The 24,593-nt window shown below is 39.3% G+C and overlaps 1 protein-coding gene across 3 annotated transcripts in view; it reads right to left on the bottom strand.

Moving 5' to 3' along the window:
* CMC2 (C-X9-C motif containing 2) overlaps positions 1-24,593 on the bottom strand; it is a 46,757-nt gene that overhangs the window by 5,570 nt on the left and 16,594 nt on the right. The gene's annotated exons all lie outside the window — the stretch shown is intronic.

The raw sequence follows: 24,593 nt of genomic DNA, 5'->3' as shown, positions 1-24,593 counted from the left end.
ACAATTAGGCTTTTAAAATTTAAGGCAACAAATATTTCATGGTTTAGTTTACATTAATTCATATCATCCCTTACACATAACTCTTATTTCAAAGATCCAAGACAAAAATTAATGCATGTTTGCTTTCTCCTCAACATTAACTAAGCCCAATGCAGAAATATACTCTCGTGATATTACATGAAAAACACTAAGCCCCAAATGCCCTGGTAGAGTTGGTAAAACAAATACCCACAGATCTTGTATGCACATGGTTTAAGTCTCCAGTGCCTGCTGATATCTATTTCTTGAGAACCAAACTGACGGAGCAATTGAGTGAATAAAGTGACTCAAGCCACAGATATCTGAGTACCTTTCACTGGAGGCAATGTTCCAGGTACTAGGGATCCAGCTGTGAGAAAAGTAACCTGGACCCTGCTCTCATAGCACACAGTCAGAGAGAAAGAGACAAATAATGAAATGATCACCAACAAGCAGTGGTTCTCAAAGTGTAGTCCAATGTGGGAGTACTATATATTGTAAATATGAATTACTGTGATCTAAAACTTTTGTGAAGATAAGCTTAATAATTAGAAAAAAGAAAAGAAAAAGATAGGACGTAGGCACTGAGGAAAAGACAGAAGTAGTTGCCTTGCCAATTTGCATACAGGGCAACACTTATTGCAGTGATGGAAGGCAAAACGTCAAAAACAAAGCTTTTGCATTTTTAAATTTTTTGATACTCCAATTTATTCTTACCTTAATTTTTCTAAATTAATATGTATTCTATATCTAACCTTTAAACTCATCATTATATTCCATTTTACTATTAATGGAACCTGGCAATATATTGGGCTTCACTTTTGAAGAAGTTTTGGATTACAGAGAGGTAATCCAACAATGGCAGGGGAAGAATACTGGTATGGGATGTTATTGAAAGGAGACACATGGTTGGCAGGGAGTTCTCCAGGGCATATATCCAGGGTACATAAAAATGTTTGGATATTTTCATAGTGGTTACAATTAAAAACAACAACTGAGGGAGTGCTGAGTTCCTAGCAAGGGGAACTCTATCACAGTCCCTAAAGGAACAGCTACAATCCCCCAAGTGCAATGGCAAAGACCAAAAAAGAAGGAAGGTCCAACAATGAGCCCTTGATACTAATGACTATGCTTGTGAGCCTGTGCACCTGAAATAAGAACAAGGCCTAGAGCTGCAGGATGCCTAAGAGTTACCTTCTGAGAGCCTCCATGTTGCTCAAATGTGGCCAGTCTCAAAGCCAAACTCAGCATGTAAATGTGCTGCCTTCCCCCCAGAGTGGGACATGACTCCCGGGGATGAGCCTCCCTGGCACCGAGGGATTACTACGAAGTACCAGTTGATGATGTAACTAGAAAATGACCTTGAATAAAAGGGTCAACTCAGACCAGCAGAAAATCTCAGTCTACATATAATACCAGGAGTTAAACATACTTTTTCACCTGAATCAAAGGGGGAAATCGAAAGGACAAATGAGTTTATATGGCTATGAGTCTCCAAAAAGAGCCGGAAGGTTATCAGAGGGGTTGCCCTTATGCACACCTCAGCAGAGTCCCAGGGACAGATAAAGTAGATACAACCCCAGATATTGGTTCTTCTGAGGGCTACAGAGACCCACAGGTTCTACGGACATGGCAGATGGAGTTCAGTGCCATCTCAGTTGGCCCTACTTTGGAGTTTGTGTTTCTGTGTGATGAAGTTGGACTTAGATGTGATCTTTGTCCACAAGTCTCTCCTGTTACTTTTACCGGAACTGTAGTTGGTGCTGGGGTTTAATGTATACCCAGAGGACCTGAATCTCTGGACTGACCATATGATAGCCAGGCCCTGAGCCTCAAAAGACTTGCAATTCCTACATTCTAGTTTATTGGACTTACCCCACTCAGCTAACATAGAGGTGAAGAAGGTTAACCACCACACCAGCAAGCCAAGAGTGCCTACAACTGAAAGCAGGAGGATTGCATCCAGCATCCATGTGGAATCTAAGCCCCCTCTTGATATAGATGTGGAGTGGACATAACCACTCTAAGGTCTACAGGATGGAGGAATAGAGTATGGATTAGAGTGGACTTACTGATATTCTATTCATGAACTATTGTGATTAGTAATCAAAGAAAATGTTGGTGTGGAGAAAGTAGCCATGGTGGCTGCTGAGGGTAGGGAGTGGGAGGAAGAGATGTGATGTGGAGGCGTTTTCCGGACTTGGAGTTGTCCTGGGTGGTGCTGCAGGGACAGTTACCAGACATTGTATGTCCTCCCATGGCCCACTGGGTGGACTGTGGGAGAGTGTGGGCTATGATGTAGACCATTGACCATGAGGTGCAGCAATGCTTAGAGATGTATTCACCAAATGTAAAGAATGTCTCATGATGATGGAGGAGATTGTTGTTATGGGGGGAGGAGTGGGGGGAGGAGTGGGGGGAGGGGGATGGGGGTATATGGGGACCTCATATTTTTTGAATGTAACATTAAAAAATAAATAAAGACAAAAAATAAAATAAAAAAGTATAGTCCAGGGACACTCAAAGATTTCCAAGATTCTGAGGAGGTCCATCGAGTCAAAATTATTTTCCTAATAATAAAGACTTTGCCTTACTCATTTTCATTCTTTCACAAGATACAGTAGTTTTTTCCAGAAGCTACATGAAGTATGGCAAAAAAATGAATATAGATTCAGCTGTATTCTATTAAGTCAGACATTATAGAGAATTGCAAAAATGCAAAAGCAATGCCACTCTTCTTTCTTTTTGTTTTGTAAAAGGATATTTTTATAAAAAAATAACTAGGTCAACAAGTAATTTTAAAATAAATTAATGTAATTTTAAACTTCTGTTTTAATTTCTAATTCAGGAAATACTGCTAGAAATAACCCACAAAAACAAAAGCTCTTCGGGGTCTTCAATAATTTTTAAGAGTGTAAAGGAGAACTGAGACCAAAATAAGAACAACTGCCATGAAGTAGAAAATGTTTATGTTAGCACATGATGCTTCCGGAGGACAGAGTGACTATACTAAGAAAATCTAGGTCAGGAAAAGAGAAAAGGGAGAGAAAACAAAATTAAGCTAGTAAAACCTTAAGCATGAATAAAACCTGGTCTAATAAAACGGGAAGTAGAGATAGTGAGGGTATTTCTAAGTTAAACAAAGGAAAAATAAGTGTAAAGTCTTAGGAGGGAGAAAAAACAAGCTCCAGGAACTAAAACGGTTCAGTGTAACTGCAGAAAAGAATATGATGGGATGGGGGTAGGAACTGGGGAAACTAAAGGGGTAAGTAGGAACTAGTTTCATGAAGTTCTTGAAATACAAGTTAAGAAATTTAGATTTTATTTTACAGGCAAAGGGAGCCATTGAAAGGGAACAATAATTAAACTGATTTTGGAAAGATCACCCTAGATGTAGTATGGAAAGCAGATTAAAAGAGAGGATAAAAGAAAGAGTCATCAGGAGACCAGTTAGAAGTCAGTTACAGGGGTACCCAGTAATTACATTAGAATGGACAATGGTGGTGGCACTAACAACTGAAAATGATTCAAGAGATATTCAGTGGGGAGAATGAACTGTACTTGGTAAGTGTTCAGATGGGAGAGGTGACAGAGATGGAGGAATTAAAGATGACACTGGTTTCTGGCTCAGACAAGTAAATGTCATTCACTAACAAGGAGATGGTTTTAAAAAGAGGTAAGATGAATTTGTGTCTGGATATGTGTTTATCTGTGAAACAGTTAAGTTCAATATATAGATGAGATAAACAGATCTGGCTCTCAAGGAAGAAATATCAGCCAGAGATAGAGATTTGAAAGCTACTGAAACCAAGGAAGTAAACGAATTTTTCCAGGAAAACGGCATAAGGCCTAGGCTAGAGAAAAGGGAAGTTGGCCAAGGAGACTGGAGATGGCCAAAGAAATATAAGAAAAGGGATACAGGGAAGAGAAAAGTATAGTAGAAGCCTGTGAGAGTGTTTTGAGAAGAAATCAAATGCTGCCTAAGAGACAAAGTGAGGAAATTACTGAAAATGCCCACCAAATTTAAGCCATTAATGACCATGGCAGTTTCTGGACCCAAACGAGAGGGAATGGCAAAGTGAAAGAGAAGAGAAAGTAAATAATCTTTCAATCCTTTCAATAGTTAGCTCTGAAAGGGAAGCTAAACATAGTATGCCAGAGGGCTGGGATTTGGAAAGGAATTTTATATTTTCATTTTCTCCAAAGAAAGATACAGGCATTTTTAAAATGTTTAATAATTGTTAGATGAAAAAGGGCGGGGGAGGACATCTAAAGAAAGATAAAAACTATACTGGATAAACCCGAGTAATGAGTTTATTTCAGGGTGGTGGAATAAAAGGCAACTTTATTTTCTTTATACTTTCCTAAGTTTTTAAAACTATTTACAATGACATGTATTTCTTTTATAAATCAGAAAAACATACAAAAGGACTTCCAGGTAACTTTGAGAAAAATAGCTGTTCTAAATTCTGTATTTTAACTGTAGATTTGTCTTGCTGACAAATGTAGGTAAAACAGGCCAGAAGATCAGAAGCAGTCAGTAGATACTGACAGCCATAGCAGTGACATTTGGCTGCAGAGACAAAGGAAGAACTATAAAACACAGAAAGAATTATAAAAGCACAGCAAGTTAGGGCCATATGGAGATAAAACAGCCGTGCATACTTCACAAGGGCTAGAAAGTACTGCAGTATTCCAGCAGCAAAGGGCATTCAGAATGATGACTTAATCAACAAAAAATTCAAAATTATACATATTCAAAGCTAGAAGGCAGTTTAAGTAATTTAATCCATACATTTTATTGATTACACTGCTAAGATCCTGAGTAAATGTATCTAATATGCTTAGAGAATGCCAGAAAATAGGTGGAAAGGTTGAGCTTTATCAAAATATAATTTTACAAAAAAGTACACTGGTATTTTCCATTTATATGAAGTACATAATCAGGCAAAATTAAATTTTATTGTCAGGGGTTATAACAGTGGCTGGTTGCCCTTGGCAGGGGTGGTAATTGGTAGAAAGCACGAGGGTCCTGGTGATATGGCTGCTTGACCAGCAGGCAGGTTAAATGAGTATGTGAGCTTGTACACTGCTCTGTATGTGTATTCTATTTCAGTAAACTCTTTAAAAAGAAATAAAATCAAAAGCCATATCCTTTGTGCACATTTTAAATTAACTTTCTTATAGTTTTAACACTTAAAAAGCATAAGTGTTTACAAAGATCATTTAGATAAAATATTTTCTGCTAATAAAAGATAAATGACACGTTGAACTATTTTCTGATATGATACATTAGAAATACTTTTTAAAAACTTTTGGCAATTTCAGACTTACAGAAGAATTGCAAAAATAGCACAACGAATTCCCATATACTCTACACCCAGATTTTCCAAATGTTAACATTTTTACATTTGTTTTATCATTATCTTGTTCACATATATACATCCCTCACACACACACATCTATTAAGTTATACATTCTTTACCTCCTAGCAAATATATTTCCTAAAAGAACATGGACTTAACCACAATACAATTAGCAAAATCAAGAAATTAACATTAATATCATACTAGTATCTAATTTGCAGACCTTATTCAAATTTCACAAATTGGCCTAAAAATGTATGTCATGCAAAAAAGAAAAAAGGTGCTTTTTTTTTCTGGTCCAGGATCACATATTGCATTTAGTTGTCCAATGTGTTTAGTTTCCTTTGATTTAGAACAGTTCATCAATCTCTTTGTCTTTCATTACCTTGACATTTTAAAATACAGGCTAGTTATTTTGTGGACTGTTCCTCATTTGGATATGTCTGTTTTTCTCACAGTTAGATTCAGGTTATAAATTTCTGGCAGGAATACCACAAAAGTAATGTTGCATCCTTCTCAGTGTACACATTAAGAGGCACATAAAGGGAAACGCACTTGGCCCAGTGGTTAGGGCGTCCGTCTACCACAAGGGAGGTCAGCAATTCAAACCCCGGGCCTCCTCAACCCGTGTGAAGCTGGCCCACGTGCAGTGCTGATGAGCACAAGGAGTGCTGTGCCACGCAGGGGTGTCCCCCGCATAGGGGAGTCCCACACGCAAGGAGTGCGCCCCATAAGGAGAGCCGCCCAGCGCGAAACAAAGTTCAGCCTGCCTAGGAATGGCGCCACACACACGGAGAGCTGACACAACAAGATGACGCAACAAAAAGAAACACAGATTCCCGTGCCACTAACAACAATAGAACCGGGCAAAGAATACGCAGCAAATAGACACAGAGAACAGACAACCGGGGCGAAGGATAGGGAGGGAAGGAGAGAGAAATAAATAAATAAATAAATAAATCTTTTTTTTAAAAAAAAAAGAGGCACATAATAATCTGTCCCATTATTGATGATGTTAACCTTGATTACCTGGGTAAGAAGTGATCTGCCAAGCTATTCTGTAAAGTTAGTAGTTTTTCCTGTTATTATGGGGAGATACATTGAGATCATGTAACTATTCTGTTACTCCTCAAACTTTCACCCACTAATTTCAGGACATGTTGATAATTATTGACTGAATTACTCTGATGGTTGTCAGTCATTTTCTAATTCCATCATCCCTTTTATATAGATAAGTTGGCATTCTAATATAAGGAAAACTCTCCCTTTTCATCCATACGGATGGACTCCTGGATTCATATTCAATTGGTTTTATCATGTTTTCATTTCTTTGATGTTCTGTCCCATTTTGGCCACTAAGAGTCCCTGAAGAGCTGGTTCCTGTCCTTTTGAAAGTCCCCATTATTCTTTGATAGCTTTCTTACTTTTTGGTACAAAATGCTGCCAGTTCATCTTGTTCTTTCAAGTCCTAGCCCTAGAATCACCCATTTCCCCAAGGGTCCCTGTTTCCTTTTAGTGGAGAATGGTAGTTAAAAAACAAACTCTGGGGCTGTATATGCTCACTGCTACTGGAAAACACAACATATGCATATACCTGTATCTTTTCTATATCTTATATTAGAAACTGTAAATTCATACTGCCGCCTCAATTCCAATCCAACAACAAAGAATTCATTCTAGTTTTTCCCCTTTCCATATTAACAGTGAGAAATTTATCTCTTCTTATGAACTTATTCTACTTATTTGCTCAATCCTGGAATACAAAGAAGCCAGCTTCAGAACTGATAATTCACAACATTGCAGAAACCAAAGTTATTGACAGGACTTCTTTCTCTCTTTAGCCTGTGGTCAAGCTACTTGGGTTAGTTCATTTCCTCGACCCCACCTCCACCCCTTTAGAGTGATTATATGACTCATCTGAAATACAGGTAGTTAGGTTCACTTGGTTTTGTTTGTATTCCATTTTTAAGTTGTCTCTCCAACCTTGCTAACTCTTTTTGAGTATGTGAAAGGTTAACAAAGTTCCAAAAGCAAGGACTATACAAAAGATATAATCAAAGAAGTGTCACTCTTCCATTCTCTACCCTGCTCCCACCACCCCGTGAAGATATCCCATTTCTGGTTAATTTGTGTCTTTTTGCATAAATGAGCAGATACATGTAAATTTTAATTACTCCTACCCCACCGTTTTTATACAATTGGTAGGATATTGCGGACACGCTTTTGCACTTTGACATTTTCACTTAATACGTCTTGTAATTTTTTAAATAGCTGTACACAGGAGCCTACTGAAAGGGCTCCCAATGGCCAAAGCTGAAACAATTTGAGCAAGAAAACAAAGAAGCATTATTGGACTATAATACAAAGTATGCATATTGATATAAACAAATAAATGGGGAAGAGACAAATCTCCCATGCAGAATTCCAAATAATTTATGTAGATACTCTACCTTCAAGGAAGGAGAGCATAACTCCCCACTCCTTCAGAGTGGACTGTGTGTAGTGATTTCTTCCAAAGGGTTCATTAGGAAAAGAGAGGAAAAGGATAAACTTTACAATGGAGGAACCAGACAAACACTACCACAACCAGGTGATCGAGGTCACCATCAAGAAAGATAAATTATGCTGATATATGTACTATAGATATGCTGTGATGAAAATGGCTATTTATTTCTATAGCTATCCTCCCCCTAAAAATCACCCCATGGGAAGCGAATGTGGCTCAAGCAATTGAGCTCCCACATGGGAGGGCCATGGTTCGGTTCCCGGTGCCTCCTAAAGAAGACAGCGAGCCGGTGCAATGGGTAGGCACAGCAAGCTGACACAACAAGGTGATGCAGGGAAACGGACTTTGGCCCAGTGGTTAGGGCGTCCGTCTACCACATGGGAGGTCCGCGGTTCAAACCCCGGGCCTCCTTGACCCGTGTGGAGCTGGCCCATGCGCAGTGCTGATGCGCGCAAGGAGTGCCCTGCTAAACAGGGGTTGTCCCCCGTAGGGGAGCCCCACGCGCAAGGAGTGCACCCATAAGGAGAGCCACCCAGCGCGAAGGAGGGAGCAGCCTGCCGATGAATGGCGCCGCCCACACTTCCCGTGCCGCTGACGACAACAGAAGCGGACAGAGAAACAAGACGCAGCAAAAAGACACAGAAAACAGACAACCGGGGGAGGGGAGGGGAATTAAATAAATAAAAATAAATCTTTAAAAAAAAAAAAAAAAAAACAAGGTGATGCAACAAGAGACACAAGAAGAACACAATGAGAGACACAACAAAGCAGGGAGCAGAGATTCCCGGGGCCTCCTAGAGAGGACAAGCAATACAGAGAGCTGACACAACGGTCAGGCGCAATAAGCTAATGTATCAAGATGATGCAACAAGAGACACAAGAAGAAAAACATAATGAAAGACACAACAAAGCAGGGAAGGGAGGTGTCTCAAGTGATTAGGCACCTCCCTCCCACATTGGAAGTACCAGGTTCAGTTACCAGTGCCTCCTAAAGAAACAAAGAAGACAAACAGATGAAGTAATTGCAAACAATAAGGTAGGGAGAAATAAATACAAATCTTTAAAAAAGATAAAATACCCCAGTCTACCATGAGAAAAACATTAGACAAATTCCAATAAAGGGGCATTCTACAACATATCTGACCAATATTCCTCAAAACTGTCACAGTCATCAGAAACAAGTCTGAAGAATTTGTCATAGCTAAGAGTCTAAAGAGACATGACATCCAAATATAGTACAGTATACTGGATGGAGTCCTAAACAAAAAAAGGGCATTAGGTAAAAACCTAACATGAATAAATCTGATTAAAGTATGTTACTTTATTAACTGTAACTAATGCATATATGAGAACTCTCTGAACTATCTTCTCAATTTTTCTGTAAATCTAAAACTATTCTAAAACACAAAAATTTTTAAAAAGAGAGACAGTAGTTGTATAATACTCCATTCTCCATTTCAAACACTTTCCTATGCATGAACATTTAGGTTGTTCCAAATATTTTTCATTTGCAAACAATGGTACAGTGAATAACTTTGTGCTTATGAATTTCAATGTTGTTGGAGGTACACTTTTAGATAAACTCCTAGAAGTGGGACTGCTGGGTCAAAAGGTAAGCATATATGCAGATTTGTTAAGACTACCAAACTCCCCTCTATAAAGGCTGTGTCAATTTGCAGTCCAATCAGAAATGTAAGAGTATTCCTTCTCCCACATCATCTCCAACAGAATGTATTTTCATACCATTTCATTTTTGCCAATGGAGAGATAAGAGGTGGCAGATTGGTGTAGTTTTAATTTGCATTTTTCTGATTGAGGTTGAACACCTTTTCATGTACCTAAAGGACATCTTTTACCTTTTTTTGTGAAATTTCTATTCATATTTTCCTCATTTTTCTATAGGATTTTTGGCCTCTTTTCCCCTCAATTTTTAAAAGACTTGCATGCATTAGGGCTATTATTCCATTACCTCTGTTACCAATATTGTCTCTCAGTTTGTAATTGAGCTTTTGACTTTGCCATCTGGTTTTCATCTAGTCAAATTTATCAGTCTTTCATTTTACTGCCTTAGTAATTTTGAGTCCTAGTTAGATATATACGGGGTTATAAAGGAATTTATCCATGTTTTCTTAGTATTTGTATGATTTCATTTTTGACATTGAGATCTCTGAGTCATTAAAAGTTGATTCATATGTACAGTATAAGTATAAGGTATAGATCTAATTTTATGTTTTTCCAAATGGCTAAATAATTGTCCTAGAGCCAATAAATGAAAAACCCTCCTTTAAGAAAACTTTTGCTAAATATATATAGAATGTTTAATAAGGTTGATTGTAAACATGTGGAAATGGATAGACATGATAACACATCATCAGTTTAACTAAGCTGCTAATTTATAAACATGGCTGAAAGGGACAGTCTAGGGAGGTTAATATTAATTGAAAGACAGCTAGAGGATAATCCAGGGACTGTATAAAAAAGTGATTTCAGTGGTAGATGAGGATTGTGCTTAATAATACAAATACAAGAATGTTTCTCTATTACAAGGTTTTAAGAATATGGTGAAAAGTGGAAATACAACTAGTATAACTTATGTACTATAGATAACAACATTGTAATATTTTTGTAACAATGGCAAGGAAGCTACTATACGCTAAACATTAAAAAAAAAAGAATATGGGATTTAGTTTTACGAGATGTGAATATGAGCAAGCTTTTTTTTTTTTTCCATTTCCTTCATTACCAAGGAGACTATGGCCATGTCATTTAACCAATCTCCATTTATTTATTCATCTGTTGGAACAATGGAGAAATAACTGAGTTTGTTTTTAGGATTAAATAAGACAAATGTACCTGGACATGATTTTTTAAAGTAATGATTCCATAATTTCTAAGCTGCTTTTTGTCTGTTATTTTATTTTTAGAAGTTGAAATAAAGTTTTTCTAATTAAAAACTAGACAGAATACACACATCCGATTTGGGGAGGCTGAGGTAGCTGGAATTTGTGATGTATGAATACAAAGGGGAGAGATACGCAGTGACACAATTCCAGAAATCTATACAGGGGTTGCCTTGAGTCACTGAGTACTCATTTGCATTTATGTGGGATGAAACCTCACAAGGCCAGGGAAAGAACGATTATAGCAGCAATATGCTGAAGAATGCAGAGCTAACACAGGACAGGAAGTCAGGCGTAGGGATCTCATTGAACACTCACATTAATCAGTGGAGACCCAAAAGGATCATACTTTAGTGCTTGGAGTAAACTAATCCTAGCGTAAAGGCTACTCTAGACATGTCATAAAAATACTTAAAATCTTGCCTAAAAGAGGATCATTTCCATAAATAACTGAACTGTCTGCCCATACAAAAGAACTAAATCCATATCATCAACAATGCCCAGCAACAAACCAAAAACCACTAAACATTTTTTTGCAGAAACTTACATGATGACTCTAAAATTAACATGGAAATGAAAAGGACTTAAATAGTCCTTTGGAAAAGGATAAAGGTAGAGGAGCTACATGATTTCATTTCAAGACTACTACAACTAGCTAGACTAACAAAAAAAGAGAGAAGATGCAAATAAATACTCTCAGAAATGAAATGGGTGAAGTTATAACTGACCCCATAGAAATGAAAAGAATCATAAAAGGATATTATGAGAAACTGTATGCCAACAAACTAGACAATCTAGACAAAATGGACAAATTCCCAGATGCATAAACAACCTACACTGACACTACAAGAAATACAAGAACTTAACAAATCAATCATATTTAAGGAGATTGAATCCGTCATCAAAAATCTCCCAGCAAAGAAAAGTCCAGGACCAGATCGCTTCATAAGTGAATTCTACCAAGCATTTCAAAAAGAATTAACACCAATCCTGTTTAAACTCTTCCAAAAAATTTAAGAGGAGGGAATTTTACCCAACACATTTTATGAAGCCAACATCACCCTAAGCCATCTAGCCAGATAAAGATGCTACAAGAAATGAAAATTGGGAAGCAGATTTGGCTCAACTGATAGAGCGTCCACCTACCACATGGGAGGTCCAGGGTTCAAACCCAGGGTCTCTTGACCCGTGTGGTGAGCTGGCCCATGTGCAGTCCTGATGCACACAAGGAGTGCTGTGCCATGCAGGGGTGTCCCCCGTGTAGGCGAGCTCCACGTACAAGGAATGTGCCCCACAAGGAGCTGCCCAGCACAAAAAAGTGCAGCCCACTCAGGAGTGGCACCACACACACAGAGAGCTGATGCAGCAAGATGATGCAACAAAAGGAGACATAGATTCCTGGTGCTGCTGACAAGAATATAAGCAGACACAGAAGAACACATAGTGAATGGACACAGAGAGCAGACCACTGGAAGGGAGGGGAAAAGGGCAGAGAAATAAAATAAAAAATAAATCTTTAAAAAAAAAATAAAGAAAGAAAATCACAGACCAATTTCTCTAATGAACATAGGTGCAAAAATTCTCAACAAAATACTTGCAAATCAAATCCAAGAGCATATCAAAAGACTTATACATCATGGCCAAGTGGGATTTATTCCTGGTATGCAAGGCTGGTTCAACATAAGAAAACCAATCAATGTAATACACCACATTAACAAATTGAAGGAAAAAAAGCACATGATTATCTCAACTGATGCAGAAAAGGCATTCGACAAAATCAAGCATTCTTTTTGGATGAAAACTCTTCAAAAGATAGGAATAGAAGGAAAATTTCTCAATATGATAAAGGCATATAAAAAAAACCCACAGCCAAAATCATATTCAATGGGGAAAGGTTGAAAGCTTTCCCTCTAAGATCAGGAACAAGACAAGGATGTTCATGTCACCACTGTTATTCAATATTGAACTAGAAATTCTAGCTAGGGCAATTAGACAAGAAAAAAAATTAAAGGCATCCAATAGGAAAAGAGGAAGTAAAACTCTCACTGTGGATAACATGATCCCAAACTTAGAAAACCCTGAAGTATTCCCAAAAAAGCTACTTGAGCTAATAAATGAGTTCAGCAAAGTGGCAGGATACAAGATGAATATGCAAAAATCAGTAATGTTTTTGTACACTAGTACTGAACAATCTGAGGAGGATATCGGGAAAATTTCATTTTCAATAGCAACAAAAAGACTCAAATACCTAAGAATTAATTTAACCAAAGGAGTACAGGACCTATATGCAGAAAACTACAAAAAAAGGTTAAAAGACCTAAACAAATGGAAAGATATTCCGTGTTCCTGGATTAGAATAAATATTGTGAAGATGTCAATCTTATCCAAACTGATTTATAGGTTCAAAGCAATACCAATCAAAATCCCAACAGCTTACTTGACAAAATTAGAAAAAGCAATTGCAAATTCATTTGGAAGGGAAAGTGCACCCAAATAGCCAAAAGCATCCTAAAACAGAAGAGCAACATGGGAGGAATGTCACTGCCTGACCGTGAAACATACTACAAAGCTACATTGGTCAAAACATCATGGTACTGCCATAAAGATAGACACATAGATCAGTGTAATAGAATTGAGAATCCAGAAATAAACCCTCACCTATACAGTCAACTGGGTTTTGACAAACCTACCAAGTTAATGGTAACAGGACAAAACAGTCTCTTCAACAAATGGTGCTGGGACAATGGAATATCTATAACCAAAAGGATGAAAAAGGACCCTTATCTCACTTTCTACACAGGAATAAACTCAGACTGGATCAAAGACCTAAATATAAAAGCCAGAACTATAAAACTGCTAGAAGAAATATAGGGAAACATCTTCAAGACCTTGTAGTAAGTAGGTGGTGGTATCTTGGATCTCGCACCCAAAGCACAAACAAAAAAAAAAAAAAAAAAAAAGATAAATGGGACCTCCTCAAAATTATATACTTTTGCACCTCACAGGGCTGTGTCAAAAGAGTGAAAAGGCAGCCAACTCAATGGGAGAAAATATTTGAACATCACATAGCCAATAAGGGTTTAATATCCAGGATATATAAAGAGATGTTACAACTCAAAAATAAAAAGACAAACGACCTAATATAAAAATGGGCAAAAGACTTGAATAGACATTTGTCCAAAGAAATGCAAATGGAAAAAAAAAAACATGAAGAAATGCTCAACATCGCTAATGATAAGGGAAATGCAAATCAAAACTGCAAGATACCATTTCACACCTATCAGAACGGCCACTATTAAAAAGACAGAGAACTACAAATGTTGGAGGACGTGTGGAGAGATGGGAACACTTATGCACTGTTAGTGGGAATGCAGAATGGTACAGCCACTGTGGAAGACTGTTTGGCAATTCCTAAAAAAGTTGAATATAGACTTGCTGCATGACCCTGCAATACCATTACTGGGTATATACCCAGAAGGACTGAGAACAGTGATATGAACAGACATCTGCACACTGATGTTCATAGCGACATTTTATTCATGTTGCCAAAAGTTGGAAACAACCCCGGTGTCCATCACAGATGAATGGATTAACAAACTGTGGTGTATTCACACAATGGACTATTATGCAGCTGTAAGAAGAAATGAAGTTGTAAAGCATGTGACAACATGGATGAACCTGGAGGACATTATGTTGAGTGAAACAAGCCAGACACAAAAGGAAAAATACTGTATGATTGCATTACTAAGAACGAAGTATACTGTGTAAGATATTGTATAATTCCAAAAACAATTTATAGTCATCCAACACATTTGAGAAATGTATGTTTTTATTCAACTGTTTTATTTTTAGTTTTTAATTGTTTATATTTTCAATTATTAAATGCACAAAATAAAGTTAAAATAAAAAGACTTACTACAAGGCTACACTAATCAAGGCAGTGTGGTACTGGTGTTAAAGAAAGGCATATAGATCAAGGGAATGGTTAGAGAGCCAAGAAACAGACCCACTCACATGTCAATTGATATTTGACAAAGGGCCACAGTAATTCAGTGAAGAAAGGATAGTCTCCTTAACAAATAATGCTGGAACAACTGGATACCCACAGGGATAAAAAATGAACCTTAACTCAACCTCATGCCTTACACAAAAATTAATTTGAAATGAATCACAGATTAAATATAAAATTAAAACTATAAAACCTCAGAGAAAATCTTTGTGACCATGGAATATGCAAATATCCTTAAGACAAAAACAAAAACAAAACACAAACCATGAAAGGACAAATGATCAATTATACGTTATTAAACTGTTCTTTGTTACACAATCTTAAGAAAAACAAAGTGGATGCCAAAGACTGGGAGAAAATATCCACAATACATATATCAAAGGACGTGTATGCCTAAGGATATAAAGAACTCTTACAACTCAACTATAAGAAAACAACCCAATTTTTAAATATGGGCAAAAGATTTTATATGAATGGCCTATAAGCACATGAAAAGATGTTCAAAATTATTAGGAAAATACAATTTAAAAATACAATGAGATACTACTACACATCTTAGAATAACTAAAGCTGAAAAGACAATATCAAGCATAGGTAAGGATGGGTAGGGTGGAAGTGCAAAAAAGTAAAAAATGGAAAACAGTTACGTAATTTCTTAAAATTTAAACATACACTTACCACATGACCCAATCGTTTCATTCCTAGGCATTTACCCAAAAGAAATAAAAAGATGAAAAGATGTTCATACAAACATGCATGAATGTTCATAACAGTTTTATTCAATCAAAACTGCATATAGGGAAGCGGACTTGGCCCAGTGGATAGGGCGTCTGTCTACCACATGGGAGGTCTGTGGTGGAAACCCAGGTCCTCCTTGACCCGTGCGGAGCTGGCCCACGCACAGTGCTGATGCGCGCAAGGAGTGCTGCACCACACAGGGATGTGTGTGTCCCCCCACCCCGCCTAAGGAGAACCGCCCAGCACGAAAGAAATTTCAGCCTACCCAGGAATGGCGCCGCACACACGGAGAGCTGATGCAGCAAGATGACGTAACAAAAAGAGACACAGATTCCCATGCCACTGACAACAGCAGAAGCAGACGAAAAGAAGAACAGGCAGCAAATGGACACAGAGAACAGATAACCGAGGCAGGGGGGGACGGCGGGGAGGAAGGGGAGAGAAATAAAATTAATCTTTTAAAAAAAAACTGCATATAATCTAAACGGTGATCAGTAGGCAAAAAAGAAAAAACACCACACACAAAACTGTTATATGCATACAATGGAATATGACTCAAATTTTTAAAATTATACTGTGCAAGAGTTTACAATGTAGATTCCATTTATAATAAATTCCTCTTTGGTCTTGGTCGCAGAAACAAGATGAAGAATAGAATGTCATCGTTTGGAAAGCATCGCAATAAGACGCACACCTTGTGCCACTGCTGTGGCTTTAAGGCCTACCACCTTCAGAAGTCAACCTGTGGCAAATGTGGCTACCCAGCCAAGCTCAAGAATAACTGCAGTGCCAAGGCTAAAAGATGAAATACCAGTGAAACGGACTTGGCCCAGTGGTTAGGGCCTCTGTCTACCACATGGGAGGTCCGCTGTTCAAACCCCGGGCCTCCTTGACCCGTGTGGAGCTGGCCCATGCGCAGTGCTGATACACGCAAGGAGTACCATGCCACGCAAGGGTGTCCCCCGCGTAGGGGAGCCCCACGTGCAAGGAGTGCGCCCATGAGGAGAGCCACCCAGTGTGAAAAGAAAGTGTAGCCTGCCCAGGAATGGCGCCGCCCACACTTCCCGTGCCGCTGACGACAACAAAAGCGGACAAAGAAACAAGACGCAGCAAATAGACACTGAGAACAGACAACCGGGGGAGGGGGGGGAAATTAAATAAATTAATTAATTTTTTTAAAAAAGGATGAAATATAGAGTAGCATTGTGCCTGGGGGTTTCCTCCTGACAGCCTGCATGTTACTCAAATGTGGCCACTCTCACAGCTAAACTCAGCGTGTAGATGCAATGCATTCCCCCCAGCGTGGGACATGACACCCGGGGATGAGCCTCCCTGGCACCGAGGGATCACTACCACATACCAGCTGAAGAAGCAATTAGAAAATGACCTTGAATTAAAGATTCAATGCGGAACAGCAGAATATACCTGTCTACATATAATGACATGACTTCGGGAAGCTGTTTGACCTAATGTAAGGGGGAAATGGAAAGGAGAAATGAGATTATAAGGCTGTGAGTCTCTAAAAAAGAGTCTGGAGGTTGTCAGAAGGAATACCCCTATGTACAACTGAACAGAGTCTAAGAGACAGATAAGGTAGATACAACCCCAGGTATTGGCTCTTTTGAGGGATAAAGAGACCCACGGGTTCTATGGTCATGGCAGAAGGGGTTCACTGCCATGACAGATAGCCCTTCTTTGGAGCTGGTGTTTCTGCGTGATGGAATTGGACTCAGAGGGGATCTCTTTTCACAAGACTTGCATGCTACTTTATTGGAATTGTAGTCGGTGCTGGGTTTAAGATATATGTAGGGGATTTGAATCTCTGGACTGATAATATGACACCCAGGCCCAGAGCCTCAACAGACTTCAGCTCCTACACTTTGATTTATTGGACTTACTCCACTCAGCTAACATCGAGTTGAAGAAGGTCAACCACCACAACATGGAGCCTAGAGTGTCTACAACTGGAAGCGGGAGGAGTGCATCCAGTACCCATATGGAATCTAAGCCCTCACTTGACATAGATGTGCAATGGACACAACCAACCCAATGTCCACAGAGAAAATGTGGAATGGGTGTGGGAAGGGTAGCCATGGGGGCTGCTGGGTGTGGGGAACGGGAGGAAGAGATGAGATGTGGAGGCGTTTTCGGGACGTGGAGTTGTCCTGGATAGTGCTTCACGGACAATTACGGGACATTATAGATCCCCCCAGGGCCCACTGGATGGAACGTGAGAGAGTCTGGGCTATGATGTGGACCATTGACTATGGGGTGCAGTGATGCTCAGAGATGAACTTACCAGGTGCAATGGATGTGTCATGATGATGGGAGAGAGTGTTGCTGTGGGGGGAGTGGGGGGCGGGGGCGGTGGGGTTGAATGGGACCTCATATTTTTCATAATGTAATTAAAAAATAAATAAATAAATAAAAGATTAAAAAAAAAAAAAAAAAAAGGATGAAATACCACTAGTATAGGTCGAATGAGGCACCTAAAAATTGTATACTGCAGATTTAGGCATGGATTCCATGAAGGAACTACACCTAAACCTAAGAGGGCAGCCTTTGCAGCATCCAGTTCATCTTAAGGATTTCACTGATTAGTTGTGCAATAAATGTTCTGGTTAAAAAAAAAAAAATCTACAACAGACAAAACTAATCTATAATGACAAAAAGTAGTTCAGTGGTTAAACAGAGTCAGGGTGGGAGTTAGGGATGACTACAAAGAAGCACAAAAGAACTTCTGCATGTAAGGGAAATGTTTTATATTTTGACTGTGATGGTGGCTATGTGAGTGTTTACATTCATCAAAACTCACCAAACTGTAAACTTAAAATAGGTCCATTTTATTGTATATAAATTATACTTCAATAAAGTTAAAAAAAATTTTTTTTAATTTATTTATTTATTTCCCCCCCTTCCCCTCCTCCTGCCCTGCTAGTTTTGCTGTCTGTGTTATCTTCTTTTCTATTTGATCTCCTCTAGGATTCACCGGGATTTGTCCCTGGAGACCTATGATGGGGAGACAGGTTCCCTGTCAACTGTGCCACCTCAGTTCCTGGCTTCTGCTGCTCTTCACCTTGACTCTCCCCTTGTCTCTCTTTTGATGCATCATCATCTTGCTGCATGACTCACTGGCACAGGGCACTGGCTCACCATGTGGGCCCTCACGCAGGCACTTGTGCGGGCACTGGCTCACCACATAGGCACTTGTGCGGGCACTGACTTGCTGCACAGGCACACTTTCTTTTCTTCTTTTTCACCAGGGGGCCCCAGGGATCGAACCCAGGTCCTCCCATATGGTAGGCGGAAGCTCTACCACTTGAACCACATCTGCTTTCCTAAAGTTAAATTTTTTAAAAGTTCATCTGTAGTTCCAGTGAGTTGCCACTTCTACTGTAAGAAACCCTTTTCATAAAGGGTGAAAATGTTTGATTCCAATTTTAAAATAGTCATGGACCAAAAGGCAATATGCAAATATAAACATGTAACAAAGATTACTTAAAAGGACTGAAAATCTGCTTAATAAATAAATAATTGTGCAAAAATAACCAGAAATAGCAGCTATGTGCACTAGAAGAAACAGAGATAGATCGACAGGTGAAGACTTTTCTTGTTTGCCTAGTTTTTGTTTATTATTATTATAGACACAACAAAAATGCTCTAATGATTGAAGTGATAAATGCACAACTATGTGATTATACCAAACACCACTGATGGTGCACTTTGGATGAACTGTATGCTTTACTAATATGTATCAATAAAATTGATTTGTTTAAAAAAAAAAAAAAAGGAAGGATTGAAAAACTCTGGCCCTAGTCTTAATTTTAATGACCTTAGAAATAAATATGGGGAAGCGGATATGGCTCAATGAACAGAGTTTCCACCTACCATACAGGAGGTCCAGGGTTCAATACCTAGGGCCTTCTGGCCCATGTGGCATGCTGGCCCACATGGAGTGCTGCTGCACACAATGAGTGTTGTCCTGCACAGGGGTGCCCCCCACGCAAGGAGTGGCGCCCGCACAAGAGTGCAGCCCTGCACAGGAGGGCAGACTGCCCAGGAATGAGCTGCCCACATAGAGAGCTGACACAGCAAGATGACACAAGAAAAAAGAGATATAAAGAGACAATATGTGATGCAGTAAACTAGGGAGCTGAGGAGGAGCAAGAGAATGATCACCTCTCTCGCTCTCCAGAAAGTCCCAGGATGGTTCCCAGAGCTGCCTAACGAGAATACAACAGGCATAGAAGAACGCACTGTGAATGGACATATAGAGCAGACAATGGTAGAGGTGGGATAAGTATAAAATAAAATAAAGAAATAAATATGAAAAGCCAATACTCCTATTCATCTCTAGCAATATGAAACACATCTAGAAGGAGGTAGGGTAAGATGGCGTCTGAGTGAGTGCACCTCATAATGTCTCCTGCAAAGAAGCAGCTAAGTAGGGTTGGAGTCCTGCTGGACTGGGCTGTTTCAGGTGCCTGCAGGGCAGGAGGTGTCTGGACGTCGATTTAGTGGGACGGTGACAAAGAAGATTCTTGCAAGAGGTAGAATTTTGGGCCTCTTTCACAGAGGTTGGGGTTGTGGGTGGGACCCTTCCCCCTGGGGCTGGCAGCCCTGTGGCGGCGATTCCTGAAGGTTTTGCTGTGCTGGGGAGTTCCCAAGCCCTGAGCGTGCTGTTTCGGGGGCTTGCGGAGCAGGAGGTGTCTGGAAGTCGATTTGGTGAGACAATGATGGAGGAGATTCTTGCGAGAGGTGGGATTTTGGGTTTCTGACATGGAGGTCAGAGGTTCTGGGTGGAGCCCCTCCCCATAGGGTTGGTGGCCGGGCTGTGGCGATCCCTAGGATCTTTGTTGTGTGGGGTATTCCCAAACCCTGAGCGGGCTGTTTCAGGTGCTTACAGGGCAGGAAGTGTCTGGATGTCAATTTGGTGAGACAGTGACAAAGGGGATTCTTGCAAGTGGAACTTTCGGTTTCTGACATGGAGGTCAGAGGTTGTAAGCAGAGCCCCTCCCCCTAGGGCTGGCGGCCCATCCACGGCAGTCCCTGAAATCTTTGTTGTGCAGCGGCGTGCCCAAGCCCTGAGCAGGCTGTTTCAGGGGCTTGCGGGGCGGGAGGTGTCTGGATGTCAATTTGGTGAGACAGTGACAGAGGAGATTCTTGTGAGAAGTGGAATTTTGGGGTTCTGGAACGGAGGTCAGAGGTTGCGGGTAGGACCCCTCCCCCTGGGGCTGGCGCCTGGCTATGGGGATCCCTGAAGGTTTTGTTGTACTGGGGTGCTCCCAGGCCCCCTGTTAACCGGATGCGTGGTTCCCAGGTCTGTGTCCCCTAAACCCTGGTGGCCCATGCTCCAGAGACTCACACACCTTGAGCCTGCAATATCACGGACTTCCCATCCCTGAATCCACTGCGCCCTGAGGTCCATCTGAGGTCCTTGATTACCCTAGCCCTCAGCGTTTGTGTGTTTTTTGTTTTGCCTTGGTTGCTAATATTGCACTGTCTTCTGGTCTTTTCTCCCATTTTATCCCCCAAGGTCCTTTCTCATTTATTTAGTTTTTTTTCTCTTTTTCTTTTTCTTGCTTGATTCCCCCCTTTTCTTTGCCCACACCCTTATTCTCTTCTCTCTTTTTTTTCCTTTTCTCTCTTCTTATTTTATTTACAAAATAGGTGCTGCAGGGAGCGTTTCACACTTGCTGTATTTCCTCATCCTCCATTTCCTCTTCTCTGTGTATATTGATTTTGACAACCTACACTATCCCCTTTCCCCCACATCTTTCTATCCTCCATCATCTCCTGTTTCTCTTACATTCCACCTCCCTTTCTTTGGCCCCCAAATTGTCTGATGTTTTATTTCTAATACCTTTGTTCTGTTTTCTGTCTTTATCCACTCTTGATATTATTGTCTTTCTTTTCTCTTTCCCTCTCTCATGAAAACACTGGCTTTTTAATTCATACTATATTCCTTCCCATATTCAGTTCACTCTATAATTATAGGTACTCTACTTACTGCTATAACTCTACACAACTTACATGAGTCTAATATCCATTCTCCCAGATCTCACATTGTTGCTCTGTTAACATTTATTACCAATACTACTTTATACATTTTCTTTTCTTACTCATTTTGCTTTCCCTGGCCCTAATATTTTCCTTCAAAGTGAACGTAGCCAGCAACAAGAAATTAGAGTAAGAAGAACAAAGTGACAAAGTGAAGACATAACATGTACGCAAGAACAACAACTAATTAATCCCCAAGACTAGACAAAGAAGCTAAGGAACTGAGTAAACCCATCAAGATGAAAGGATGACCAGACAGCAACAAAAAACTACAAACCAAACCAATAATCAGGAAAACATTGCTGAAACCAATGAACAAACTAAAAACGAGGAAGGGGAGCAGAACATCGGACAAGTAATTAAAGATCTCAAAACATATATTAGAGACCAACTTAATGAAGTAAATGAAGAGATTAACAATATGAAGAAAACACTTGGAGAGGAAGTTGCAGACATACACAAAAAGATAACAGATATGATGGGGATGACCACCACGGCTCAAGAAATCAAAAATACACTCTCAGCAAATAGCAGCAGATTAGAAAAGGCAGAGGAGAAAACTAGCGCCGTGGAAGACAGTACATCTGAAATCAAACAGATAGTAGAACTGATTTATAAAAAGACAGAAAAAATCCAACTAGGACTTAGGGACCTGAATGACAATGCAAAACGCACTCACATACATATTACAGGCATCCCAGAAGGAGAAGAGAAGGGAAAGGGAACAGAAGGCGTGTTGGAGGAATTAATGGCTGAAAACTTCCGAAATCTACTGAGAGAGATGGATGTACATGTCCAGGAAGCACAATGCACCCCAAACACCATAAATCCCAACAGGACCACCCCAAGACATATACTTGTCAAATTTTCCAATGCTCAAGACAGAAAATTCTAAAAGCAGCAAGAGAAAAGAAAACCATCACATACAAGGGAGGCTCCATAAGATTAAGTGCTGATTTTTCATCTGAAACCATGGAGGCAAGAAGGCAGTGGTATGATATAGTCAAGGTACTAAAAGAAAAAAAATTTCCAACCAATACTCTACCCAGCTAACCTAGCATTCAAAAATGATGGCGAGCTCAAAATATTAACAGATAAACAGAAATTAAAAGAGTATGCCAACAAGAACCCTGCCCTTTAAGAAATATTAAAGGGAGTTCTGCAGGAAGAAAGAAAAAAATAGGAGAGGTAGAGTTGGAGGAGAGTGTAAGAGCAACAAAAAAGACAAAAAGAGAAGGAAAAAAACAAACAAAATATAACAAACACAAGTCTAAACAAAATATGGCTAACATAAATAATTCCTTGAAAGTAATAACACTGAATGACAATGGATTAAACTCACCTGTCAAAAGATTCAGACTGGGAGACTGGATAAGGAAATATGACCATCTATATGCTGTCTACAAGAAACACACCTTACACCCAGGGATTCATGGAGGTTGAAAGTGAATGGCTGGAAAACAATCTTACAAGCAAACAATAACCAAAAAAAGGCAGGATTAGCTATATTAATATCAGACAAAATAAACTTTAAATGCAAAACAATTTTGAGAGACAAAGAAGGATGCTACATATTAGTGAAAGGGATAATCTTTCAAGAAGAACAAACAACATAAATTTATGCTCCTAACAAGGGCGCCTCCAAATACGTGAGGCAAACGCTGGAAAAACTAAGTGAAAGAATAGATGCATCTACAATTATAGTGGAGACTTTAATACACCACTATCAACTTTGGACAGAACATCTCAAAAGAGAATCAATAAAGAAACAAAAACTTTGAACAGTATATTAGAGGAGATCTAATAGACATATACAGATCGTTACACCCGAATACAGCAGGATATACATTTTTCTCAAGTGCATATGGATGATTCTCCAAGATAGACCATATGCTAGGCTACAAAGAAAGGCTCAATGAATTCAGAAAGATTGAAATCATACAAAATAATATCTCTGACCACAGTGGAGTGAAGCTGGAAATCTGCAAGGGCCAGAGGGCCATATTTTACACCAAGATATGGAAATTAAACAGCACACTTTTAGAAAAACAGTGGGTCAAAGAGGAAATCTCAAAAGAAATTAATAAGTACCTTGAAACTAATGAAAATGATAACACAACATACCAAAACTTATGGGATGCAGCAAAAGCAGTACCGAGAGGGAAATTTATAGCCATAAATTCATACATCAAAAAAGAAGAGCAAAAATTGAAGAACTAACTGCACATTTGGAGGAATTAGTAAAAAAACAACTAAGTAACCCCACAGGAAGAAGAAAGAAAGAAATAACAAAGATAAGAGCAGAACTAAATGAAATAGAAAGTAAGAAAGCACTTGAAGACATAAACAAAACCAAGAGCTGGTTCTTTGAGAAGATCAGTAAAACCGACAAACCCTTAGTGAGACTAACAAACAAAAAAAGAGAGAAGATGCAAATACACAAAATAAGAAATGAGATATCACCACTCACCCACAGAAATAAAGACTATCATAAGAGGATACGTTGAAAAAGTATATTCCAACAAAAATGACAATTCAGAGGAAATGGACAAATTCCTAGAAACACATAAGCAGCCTATATTGATGAAAGAAGAAATTGATGATCTCAACAAACCAATCACAAGTAAAGAGATAGAATCAGTCATTAAAAACCTCCCAACTAAGAAGAGCCCAGGGCCAGATGGCTTCACAGATGAATTCTACAAAACACTCTGGAAAGAACTAACACCAAGCCTGCTGAAACTCCAAAAATTTGAAACAGAAGGAACATTACCTAACGCATTCTATGATGCCAACATTGCCCAAGTACCAAAGCCAAACAAAGACACCACAAGAAAGGAAAATTACAGACCAATTTCTCTAATGAACCTAGATGCAAAAATCCTCAACAAAATACTTGCTAAGGGTATTCAATAACACATTAAATGAATTATATACCATGACCAAGTGGGATTCATCCCAGGTATGCAAGGATGGTTCAACATAAGAAAATCAAT

This window comes from Dasypus novemcinctus, chromosome 18 (genome assembly GCF_030445035.2).
Source record: "Dasypus novemcinctus isolate mDasNov1 chromosome 18, mDasNov1.1.hap2, whole genome shotgun sequence".
In the NCBI taxonomy this organism is placed as follows: Eukaryota; Metazoa; Chordata; class Mammalia; order Cingulata; family Dasypodidae; genus Dasypus; species Dasypus novemcinctus.
Note: the sequence above shows the minus strand (reverse complement) of the source record. Positions and strands in the feature narration are given on the sequence as shown.